An 11,259-nucleotide genomic window follows, 5' to 3' on the forward strand; every position below is an offset into this window, starting at 1 on the left:
TCTGAGGTATTAGGAGTTAGGGCTTCAGGAGGAATTTGGGGGGACACAAGTCAGTCCACACAGATCTCAAACAACAAACTATAAGTATAACTGTGCAATAATAGAAGAGGAACCATGTGTAGGCTGACAGGAAATATCAGAAACTACTATAAAGAGGAAGCATCATCTGGGCCCAATTCTAGCTCCAGAATCTCAAGTCTACAAACCATCATCATTGATTGTCATAAAAATATTTTAGCTATCCCAAAAGGAGAATAACACAGCATCAGGTGATAAGACAGACTTGAATAGAGGCCAAAAGAGGAATGGATTTGTTTCAGAGGAACAAACGTAAATACCAACCTCATATACTTGAACTGGGATTATGGATTCAAATACAGCAAATGTGGAGGTCAGGTGAAGACCCTGACTGGTTTATGGGATAATCTACCCCTTGCTCTCATTCCTTTAAGTCATGAGGATTCTAATATGCGTGTTGGGGGGGTGGGGAGTAAGGTCTTGATTGACTCCCACCTTTTGTCCTCTCTTCCATCCAGAAGCCATTCTGTCTCCTCCTACTTCCAGCTAAGCTTTTCTCTAGGCCAGATTTTGAACCTCAATTTCTTATCCATTTAAAATACTCCTCTCAAGTGAAATAAGTCAGAGGGAGAAGGTCAAATACCGTATGATTTCCTTCATTAAGTAGTAGATAATAACAACAATAAACAAACACATAGGGACAGAGATTGGATTGGTGGTTACCACAGGGGAAGGGGGGAGGGAGGAGGGTGAAAGGGATAATTCGGTACATGTGTGTGGTGATGGGTTGTAATTAGTATTTTGGTGGTGAACATGATGTAGTCCATGCAGAAATAGAAGTACAATGATGTACACCTGAAATTTTTACAATGTTATAAACCAATGTTACTGCAATAAACAAAAAATTTAAAAAAATAAAAAAATAAAATAAAATAAAATACTCCTCTCTGCAAGAGATCCCCAGATCCCCAAGCAAAAAATGAAGAGAAATGGAACTTCACTGACATAGACAACACAATGCTGGGGGGCCATTTCTGTTGGTCCCTTCCCTTTCCAGTGCCTCCAAGTAACCTGTTTCCTTCTGACAGGGGTCACCAGAGCCATAGGGACCAATGCCAGGCTTCCGGGAGGTGGCTCCAGGCAGGTGGCCAAGATTGTGAGTGCAAGATCAGTAACTCAGCGTCAACAACAGCAATGCACCATCATGATCCCAACACTCTCCCTTGAGTCCCTCTGAGACCAGTGCGGGTGTCATCTGAGCTGATCTCACCCCTTCCCCTCTCCATCAGCCCACCACATGCAGCACCAATGCTTGTTTTCTTCCTGAGTCTCAGGCAAGAGCTGGACTCCTCCAAGGTCCAGGGGAGAGCTGGCTGGATCTCTGTCTGTCCCCTCCCCCTGACCCTTTTCTCCAAGAACTCAGGGCTGCCTTCCAAAAGCTTCCTGGATCTTATTCTCCACCTTTTTTACTCACACGTAAGACTGAAATCGGAGAGGCAAAATGACTTTCCAAAGGTAAAGCAACCACTAAACGGCAGACATCTACATCTTATTCCTGATGTTTTGGTCTCTCTAATGATATCCTGATGCCCCCTCCAAACCTGCCGCTAAATTCTTGCCAACATAGCTCAGGCAAAACAACTCAGAAGTCCTGGTACTCATATAACTGGATACCTCCACTGCTTTCTGTTGCCCCTTTTCCCTATCTCACTAAAGTAGGAAAAAAGAACTGAAAAGCAAGAAAGATGGCAAGTAAAGCCCTGCCATACTCTCTACTCTCAAATATATTAACCTTCCTGCCTAAGAGCAATGCCATTATTTCAGATTGGTTCCTGAGAGCCCCTAAAAGAAAACTCATGACAGTGCCTGGCCTCCCAAAGAATCAGTGTCCCTGTGATCATTTCAAGGGCAATGTGAAGAAAACCAGTACGTTTCAAAAGAATGACCTTCCTTAAACCTGAGTCCCTCTGTGGAATCAACCAGGGATGAAGCAGGGGTTGAGAACAGACAAGAGAAGTGAAATGAAGACCAGGAGAAGCACACATCTCAGCCTTTTCTACTCAGTGTCCACTCCTGGGAAAATAGGAAAAGGAAGAAAAACAGGACACAATTCTCCTAATATCAGAAAGGGTTAACTAAATTCGTAGATTTTAGAGCCCCATTGCTTAACAAAGTGGAGGGAGATGGGGTTGTTGGCGACCCGGTCATTGATCTCTGAAGATGACACCAGTGTCATTGTCAAGCAGAATTTGATTTCTCCCTAGGCCAGCAGTTTTCAAATGTCATATGAAAAAGCAAATTGGCAAATGTTAAACTCATTGATATTATGATATTATTAAGAAAGGGATAAACCAGGATCCTTATCACTGTTGATGGAATTAAAATACAAGTTAGTAGTACCTATCAAAAATTTAAATGCGTGTGCCTTTTAACCCAGTAATCTCACTTCAAGAAATCTCTAGGAGCCGGCCCCGTGGCATACCAGTTAAGTGCGCGGGCTCCGCTGCTGGTGGCCCGGCTTCAGATCCTGTACGCACACCGATGCACCGCTTGTCACGCCAAACTGTGGCGGCATCCCATATAAAGTGGAGGAAGATGGGCACAGATGTTAGCCCAGGGCCAGTCTTCCTCAGCAAAAAGAGGAGGATTGGCATGGATGCTAGCTGAGGGCTGATCTTCCTCACAAAAAAACAAAAAAAAAGAAATCTCTAGTACAGAATACTAGCATGCATACTCACAGATATATGTACAAGAATGTTAATTATAGTAGTATTTGTATTAACAAATAAACAGAAATAAAAAATTTTCATAAAATTAAATTGGGCAATTCTTTAGTGGTCAAAAACAACGAGGTAAATCATTATGTGTTGACCAGAAAGATGTCCGCAATACATCAAGTGAAAAAAAGATACAGAGACCCCTACATCACACTCTTCACGAAAATAAATTTCAGGTGGATTAAAGATCTAAATTTGAAAGATAAATTTATAAGGGAATATAGGAGAATATATTCATGACCTTGTGGTACAAAAGGACTTCTTAAACAAGATATAAAAAGTAAAAGCCATAAAAGAAAAGATTAATAAATCTGACTTCATTGAAATTAAGAAATTTTGGTCAACAAAAGAATAAAATAACAATCTAAAAGTAGGAGATGATATCTGCAACATATATAATTGACAAAGGATTAATATTCAGAATATTCAAAGAATTCCTATAGATCAGTGAAAGGAAGGCAGACAACACAACAGACAAACAGTCAAAAGACTTGAATAGGCAATGACGGGATAAGGAAATCCAAATAGCTAATCGACATATGAAATGGCACTCAACCTTACCAGTAAGTGAGAAAATGAGAATTAAAACAAAACAGATATCACTATACATCATCAGATTGGCAAAAATTTTAAACTTTGGCAATACCAAGTGTTGGCAAAGAGTAGGACCGAGAAACTCTCATATCCTGCTAATGCGAGTGTAAACTGGTAAATAACTTTGAAAAAGTGCTGGCAGTTATCTATGAATGTTTAAGCTCCATGACCAAGAAATTCTACTCTTAGGTATACACTCAAAAGGAATGCAGGCTTATATACACCAGGAGACACGTACAAAAATTTCATAGCAGCATTGCTCATAACTACCCCAAACTGAAAACTGATCAATGAATGAATAAATGGTGGTGCATTCAAATATTACATTGCAGGGAGATTTAGTAAACACTGAACAATGTAAATGAATCTTATAAATATAATGTCGAGAAAAAAAACAAGACATGAGAGAATAGCTATAGTATGATTTCATAAAGTTCAAAAACAGGCAAAATTAAACTAAATTATTTAGAAATACATAAGTAAGTGGTAAACAATAAATAAAAGAAAGTAAATGCTTACTATAAGAGCCAGGATTACCTCTGTGAGGGGGAGAGAAAGATAGTGATCAGAAAGGAGGGGCGGTGCTGGCAATATCCTATTTCTAGGCTTAGGTAGTTGTTTCATGAATATCTGCTTTATAACTATTTATTGAACTGCACATATAAGTTTTTATGGACCTCTATAGATGTATAATATTTTGAATACAAGATTTAAGGTGCAGAGCAAAGAATATGTATAGCATAATCTCATTTTTGTCTTTTAAAGTGAATTATTATGTTTACATACAAAAAGATATGGAAGACTATGCAGCAAACTATTAACAGTAGTTAGCTCTGAAGAATAGGGAGTGGAGGTTGGGGTAGAAAAAGGTCCTTTTGGTTTCTGGGTTTTTTTTTTTCAGAGAAAGATTCACCCTGAAGTAACATTTGTTGCCAATCTTCTTTTTTTTTTTTTCCTACCCAAAGCCCCAGTACATGGTTGTATATACAACAGTTGTAAGTCATTCTAGTTCTTCTATGTGAGCCACTGCCACAACATGGCAAGTGACAGACGGGTGGTATGGTTCTATGACACGGAAGTGAACCTGGGCAGCCAAAGCGGTGAGCACTGAACTTTAACCACTAGGCCATCAGGGATGGCTCCATCCTTTTAGTTTTTACTGGCTATATTTTTTTACTTTAATTTTTTCCCCTGGATGAGTCTTACTTTATAATTTTAAAAGCTCTTGTAAAAGTTAAATTTTTTAAATGTTTTTAGCACTAGTCTCTACCCTTTATTTTCACCCTAGGGCACCAAAGGAACCACAGGAAGTCAAACAAGCACTCCAGAGGCTGCCAGCATTTCTCAAACGATGTCAGCTAGCAAGCTTTGCTCTGCCTTCATAGGAGCTTTTAGCCCACTCTCCCAATGAAACATTCTCAGTCAAGAAGGCAGTGAGTGCACCGAGAGGATGCTCTTCTCCCACCTCAAGCTCCCCCTTCTCTTTCTCCACTCCAGGGATCTGAAAAAGCATTTTCCCCAAGATTATTACTCCCTCTAGTGCCTCCTTCTCTCCTCAGTCTTTTCCTGTACCCTCCTCTTACCCAGGCTTAAGATTAATTACCTGGAAGAAAACAAGAAGTTCCAGTTTCCCAGCTTGTCTCAACAACCTGAAATGCAACCAGGGAAGTAGTGAACAGAAGTCAATATATATTTTTAAGTGTAATAGGTCAAAATCGTTTCTTTCTAATGGGGTCTGGCAACTCACACTCAATCCTGATTATCCACTTTACCCTGTTCACTCCTAGCTCTACCGAGATTCTACACACACTTCTCCCCACACCACCCTCACTCTCTCTCCCTCCACTGCCCAACTATTTATTCTTTCACTCATTCAACAAACCTTTCTGGGGTAAGAGCTAGGTGGGCAAAGAAAGCAGGTAGAGCAATGAATCAGACAGGGTCTTATTAAAGATAATATAGTTTTAAAAAAACAACAACCTGGGACAGTTTCCTAGTACATGGAACGCCTTCAGTAGTTATGATTATTATCATCATCATCATTAATGGTCATTGTACTTTATGAGTTTCCAAGGTAGTACAGAAGACATATATGCAGAACCATAGTTCAAAGCTACAGAGTTGGTGTTGAAGATCTCAAACACCACTGACAAGGGCTTCAAGCTCTAAAAATGGGATGAAAGCATTTTTTTTAACATGAGAGTGAAATGATCAAAGCAATAATATAAAGAAATTAAACTGGCAACCATTGGAAATAATAAATAAACAAGAAAAGATTATTACAACACTACAGAGAGTGCCTCCCCCTCGGACCCTTTCCTCAAACATCAGAAGGGGAGAAAAAAAAATGGAACACTCATCCAGAATTTTGCTTTTGTCACCCCAGATGAAACAGAGGACTAAGTTGCCCTGCTTACCTTAGAAGAAAAAACATTTTAACTGAGTGATGAGTGGGGCGGGCCCTGTTTATGACACAAGAGGACAAGCCCCTCTCCTATGGTAGGAGAGTGTCAAGGCTGTGTGCCTCCTGATCCTACTCCCTCTTCCCACAGCAGGAGGCATAGAAGTGCATCGCTTGGCACAGGAGTGAGGGCCAGCAGTGGTCGGTCAACTTTCAAACCACCTTAAAAAGGAAGACCAGGCATGTCAAGAGGAAGGAGTGGAATCCAAAGGGAGGTGCCATTATGAGCAATCAATGAGGGATCTGTGACAAAGGAGGTGTTTGGGCAGGGGCAGAAGGATGAAGCCTCGGAGATCAACATCTCCTGTGAGGGAAATAACAACAGTGGAGCCAGGTGCTGAGTCAGTATCTAGCCCTGACTGGGAACCTGAGCCACACCAGACACCAATCACCCAGCCAGAGCCTGGGCCAGAAAAGGCACCTACAGCCCAACAGGCATCTAACATTCATTAGGGACACAATACCCAACAGGAGCCTGCTTCACAGCAAAGACCCCTCACTCAGAAAGAGGCCCTTGCCCAACAGGAAGCTGAATCCCAGCAGGAACCTAGAACCCAACAAAAATCTGCTTTGCAGCAGGAATTTCTTGCCCCACAGGAGCCTGCACCACAGCAATCACCTCCCACCCAAAGGGTGACCTTCACTCAACGGGAAGCTGCCGCACAGCAGAGACCTGAGCCAAGAATAGAATCTAGAAGTCAACAGGAACAAGAATTGAAAGAGGCATATCCCAGCCAGGGCATGGCCGACAGAGCCACCTCTAGCTCAACAAGAAGCTGGATCAACACCTCCAGCCCAGCCTAGACCTGGACCACAAAATGGACCACCTTCCCAGAATGAATCTGCTCCTCAAGAGAGACCAGGACACTCAGACCCTACAGCCCGGCAAGCAGCTCCAGCCCAGGGAGCCAAATCCCAGCAGGGATCTCTGACGGACTGGATATTTCTATCAGACCTGCACCAACTGTTCTCACAGCAACCGGCCCCAGAGTAGAAGACATTTTTTTTGGAGGGGGGTGGTTTGAGTGGGTCACAGATGCAGACTCAGAATCAGATGGAGGTCTCCACTAAGGACCAATCACCAGCCATGAGGGGTGGGACCATGGCCAAGGGAATGAAGCTGGCCTTCAAGGCAAAGCCTGGTTATGGAGTGATGTCAGGACATGGTGGGACATCAGCACACGGGAAGAAGAGCCAGCCAGAATCACAGAAACTACCGGGACACAGGTGAGACTGAGCCTGGGGGACCAGGAGCCTCCCAGGGACGGTCATTCATTCAGTCAGGGGTACTAAGGACCTCCAGTATGTCAGTTAGCTCGGGGGATCCCTCCACAGTCCTGCCAGACAAAGACTCCCAGCCCCATTGGATGGATGAGGAAGCTGAGGCCTAGAGAAGAGGAGGTTGTACCTGAGGCCGGGCAGTTAAGGAGCAGCCAGCCAGGGTCCCAGCCAGGGTCGGACATCTTCCCCTGCACCAGGCTGCCCCCCATGGAGGATCTGGGGGAAATCACAGAGAAGTGGAAAGGGGCTCTGGGCTAGGGGCCAGGAAACCGGGGAAGCTGCCCTCCTGCCAGTATTCATCCACCCGTCCCCAAACCACCCAGCACAGCCCTGAGGCAGACAGTGCCACAGGCACCAGCAACACCAGGCTGACGTGGACCTTTACCATCGGGGGTTCCATCCTGACTGTGCAATCCTGAGCTCCCAGGAAAGACACTTGCTCCCCGCCAGGCTGCCCCTCGCCACCCCGGGGTGTCCCAGGCCAGAAAGAGACCCTGGAGAATGGCTGTGGGGTCGCCAAAGTTCCGGGCAAGGTGGGGGCTGGATGGAGAGTTGGGCGACCGGAAGGGGAGGGTGACGGGCCCAAGACTCCGCGGGCCGCCAGCACTCCCCCTCCTCCTCCGAAGCAGGCAGTGGGCCCCGGGGTGCAGCTCCAGCTCCGCTCAGGACCCGACCCTCCTTCTCTAGACTCACAAGCCCCGCCATGCAGAGGGCAGGCGCCCGAGTTTCATCCGCGGAATGAGGGGTCCCTGTTGAAGGGGCCTGAGGGAAAACAGTGCAGCCCAATCCAGAAGCTGCGGGCGCTGTAGGGCCGCTGATCCGCAGGCCGGCAACGCTGGTCTCGGCCGAGGCCTGTGCCTCCCGGAAGGGCTGGGCGTCTCTCTCGGGGCTGAGGAGAAGACGGGAGCGGGTGTCTCTCTGGGCTGGTCGCCCGCTTTGGGAGGGCGGGGAGGAGGGTTAGGAGGGAAAGAGAGGGTCCCACGTTTGCGTTTTCCGGCACTTACGACGAAGAGCTGTTTCTCTAGGCTTCCAGAACCCAGTCTCCAGGGACGCCGTCGCTCGCCAAGGTGCCGCGCCACACGAGGCCGCCTCTCTCCAAGCGCTCGAGGCAGTTGACTGCTTGCGCATGCGCGAGCCTCAAACCTCCTGTTTCCCGCCTTTTCCCAGGCACGCACCCCTCCCTCTACTGCCGCACCTCCCAGCTGGCCAGCCTGGGGTGGGGCTAGTGTGCAGACACCGAGCTTTCTCCTTCATTCTCCCTTCCATTCTCGGGGAGAGTAAGAGAGCAGAGAAAAGAACCCCAAGGAACAGCGATAGGAGGACTAGGAGACAAAGTGTGGGAGAGAGAAAGCAGGTCTTCCTCCTCCAGTGCTGCCACCCCGCTCCGCCCCTCCCCCTTTGAATTGCCCCGCTCTCCGGATCCGTCTGGCAGGTCAGGTGGCATTGTAGGGAATCCCTTCGCAGGAAGGTGAGTGCGAATGTGAGGCTCACCGCCAGGACGTGAGAACATCTATGCTTCCCTCCGCAGTGACCCCCCGCGAGACTCCCCACTAGTCCTGTCCGAGGGACGCTTTTCCTGGCCTCCAGGGCAGCATTTTTGTTGCTCCTGGGCCCTTCCATGCGTGGGTGGGCGGGGCCCTAGGCCCTGGCTGTTGGGGGCAGGGCCCGGCAGTGGATTGGGGCCCGGATTGCTCGGGGGGCGGGACCCAGAGAGGAGCGAGTCCAGTATTGCATGGTAGTGGGGCCCGGCCGTGGAGTGTAGCAAGGATTGGCCCTCAGGGCGGGGCCTGGCAGCTGGAATTGGCCCCCACGGGGGGATCTCGGGGAGTTGATGGAGTCCACCAGGAAAAGAGGGCCCGCCTCAGCCAGGAGCAGGTAAGGAGCGGAGAAGCACAGGCAGCCCCCTCCCCAGGACCCACCCCCAGCCGCCCTCCCCCCTCTTACTGCTCACACCCGCCCCACATCTGAGTACATCCGCTGGGGGGGGGGGTGGCCTATGCAGGCCGCCCCAGCCTCACCCGCCTCTTCCCCACTCACCCACAAGACAGTGAGGAGTGCAGCAGCCTGGCGAAGTCCGAGGGTCCAAGGAGCCTGGAGCTGCGGCCACGCCCCCAGCAGGCAGCCCGCTCCCGGTCCCTGGTGGTACACATCCACGGCGGCTTCATGGCCAGACTTCCAAATCCCGAAAGCCCTACCTCAAGAACTGGGCCCAGGAGCTGGGTGCCCCCATCCTCTCCATCGGCTGCTCCCTGGCCCCCGAGGCTGCCTTCTCCTGCGCGCTGGAGGAACGCTTCTATGCCAGCTGCTGCGCCCTCACGCGTTGCGCCCTCCTCGGTGAGCCCCAGCCCCTCACTGCTGCTGGCTCCGGGTTCCTGCCCCAGCCGGCTTCAGCCCCCACCCCGTACTGCAGGGGGAGTGGGCTATCTAGTGGCTCAAGCCTCAGTCTCTCACCGTAGCCTCTCCTTCCATCCCCTACCATCCAGCCCTCTGCCGCCTGTTCGCCGCCCCCCACCCCCACCTCTGCCTACGCGCTTTCCCCCGCTGCCCCATTGCTCACCGGACAATCCATCTCAACCACTTCCTCCTGCCTCCTACTCCACCACTTTAGCCCCGATGCTCCATCCCCTCCACCTCTCCATCTCCTCTGACCTTTTCTTTCCCCTTCCTGTTTCTCCACCCCCTGCTTTCCTGCGCTGGCCCAGCTCCAGCCCATTCTTCCAGCTCCTCTGACCTCCCACTTCCAGCATCTTGGGAGGCACAGGACAGTGTGGGGCCACGCCCCAGGTCACAGGGCATGTGGACCTTCTGTACTGTCAGCCTGAACCCTGGCCTTCCATCTCCTGGCCTCAGATGCCCCTCCCTCCTGAAATGAGCCCTTGGTCTCTCCTTTCACACGCCTGTCCTCCTTGCTTCTGACCACCAGCCTCCCAGCTTCCCCAGAGCTTCCTGATCTCCAGGCCTCTCCATGTCCTAAGTCAGCCTGATCCTCTGACCACTGTTCTCCAAATGGGTCCAAATCCCTGCCTCATTTTACCAGTCTCTAAGATTGCAGTTGGCTAGACCTTGGCCTTGGGGCCCCCATGCCCCACCTCTGAGAGCCCAGGGCTCCTGGCCCAGAGCTTGAGTTGCTCCCTGCCAGGATTGACCAAGGGTCGCTCCAAACGAGGCTCAACAGGCAAGCGGCTATGCCTCATGGGGGACAGTGCAGGCGGGAACCTCTGCTTCACTGTGTCCCTTCGGGCAGCGGACTATGGGGTGCGGGTGCCAGATGGCATCATAGCAGCCTACTCTGCCACAATGCTGTGGCCTACAGCCTCACCCTCCTGCCTTCTGAGCCTCATGGACCCCCTGTTGCCCCTTGGCGTGCTCTCCAAGTGTGTCAGCGCCTGTGCTGGTAAGGCCCCACCCACAGAGCTGGGGGCCTGGGGGTGCTTGGATGCCTGGGTCCTGCAGGGACAGGGGCTACAGCCCAGCCTCCTGGGTCTGAGGGAAGAGGGGCTGAGGAGTTAAATCTGAGATTCCTTGTTCCTGCTGAAGCGATCAGATATTCTTGGGTCCTTGGGGGCACAGATGCCTGAAGTTCTGGGTGTTGAGAAGGGGCCCAGAAAGAAAAGACACCAACTCAGCCCCTCACATACATTCCACAGGTGAGGAGACAGAGGACCACTCTGACTCAGACAAGAAGGCGCTAGGCATGACGGCGCTGGTGTGGCAGGACACAGCCCTGCTCTTCTGAGACTTGCACCAGCGTGCCTCCTACGGCTCAACTCCTTCCTGGAGCTGAGCAGGCACAGGTCTCACAGGAACTCGGTGCCCACGGCAGGTGAGTGAAGCCCACCCCTCACACACCCATCCAGGGTGGCCAGGAGGGACAGCCTGCCACACCAGAAGTCCTGGGGGAGGATAGGAGGCATGCCCTGGGCACTCACGGAAGCAGAGATCACCTTCCTGGTTCTGCACCGTATCTGTCCTGGTCCCTGCAACACAGCCTTGATTTGCTGCCACGGTCCATGTCTGGAAACTTCAGGACTTCTGGTCCCCCAGGTCATCTTGGAGTCCCAGGAATTGTAGGATTTAGCTGTGCAAACAGCCTCTCCCAGAAAGACACCCTGGGAAATGACTCAGAAC

The 11,259-nt window shown here is 49.8% G+C and overlaps 1 pseudogene; it reads left to right on the forward strand.

Annotated features, from left to right (window-relative positions):
• The first annotated feature begins 6,952 nt into the window (after nt 1-6,952).
• LOC131397994 (hormone-sensitive lipase-like) lies at nt 6,953-10,867 on the forward strand (annotated as a pseudogene).
• The last annotated feature ends 392 nt before the right edge of the window (nt 10,868-11,259 follow it).

The sequence above is a fragment of the Diceros bicornis genome, chromosome 34 (assembly GCF_020826845.1).
Source record: "Diceros bicornis minor isolate mBicDic1 chromosome 34, mDicBic1.mat.cur, whole genome shotgun sequence".
Lineage (NCBI taxonomy): Eukaryota > Metazoa > Chordata > Mammalia > Perissodactyla > Rhinocerotidae > Diceros > Diceros bicornis.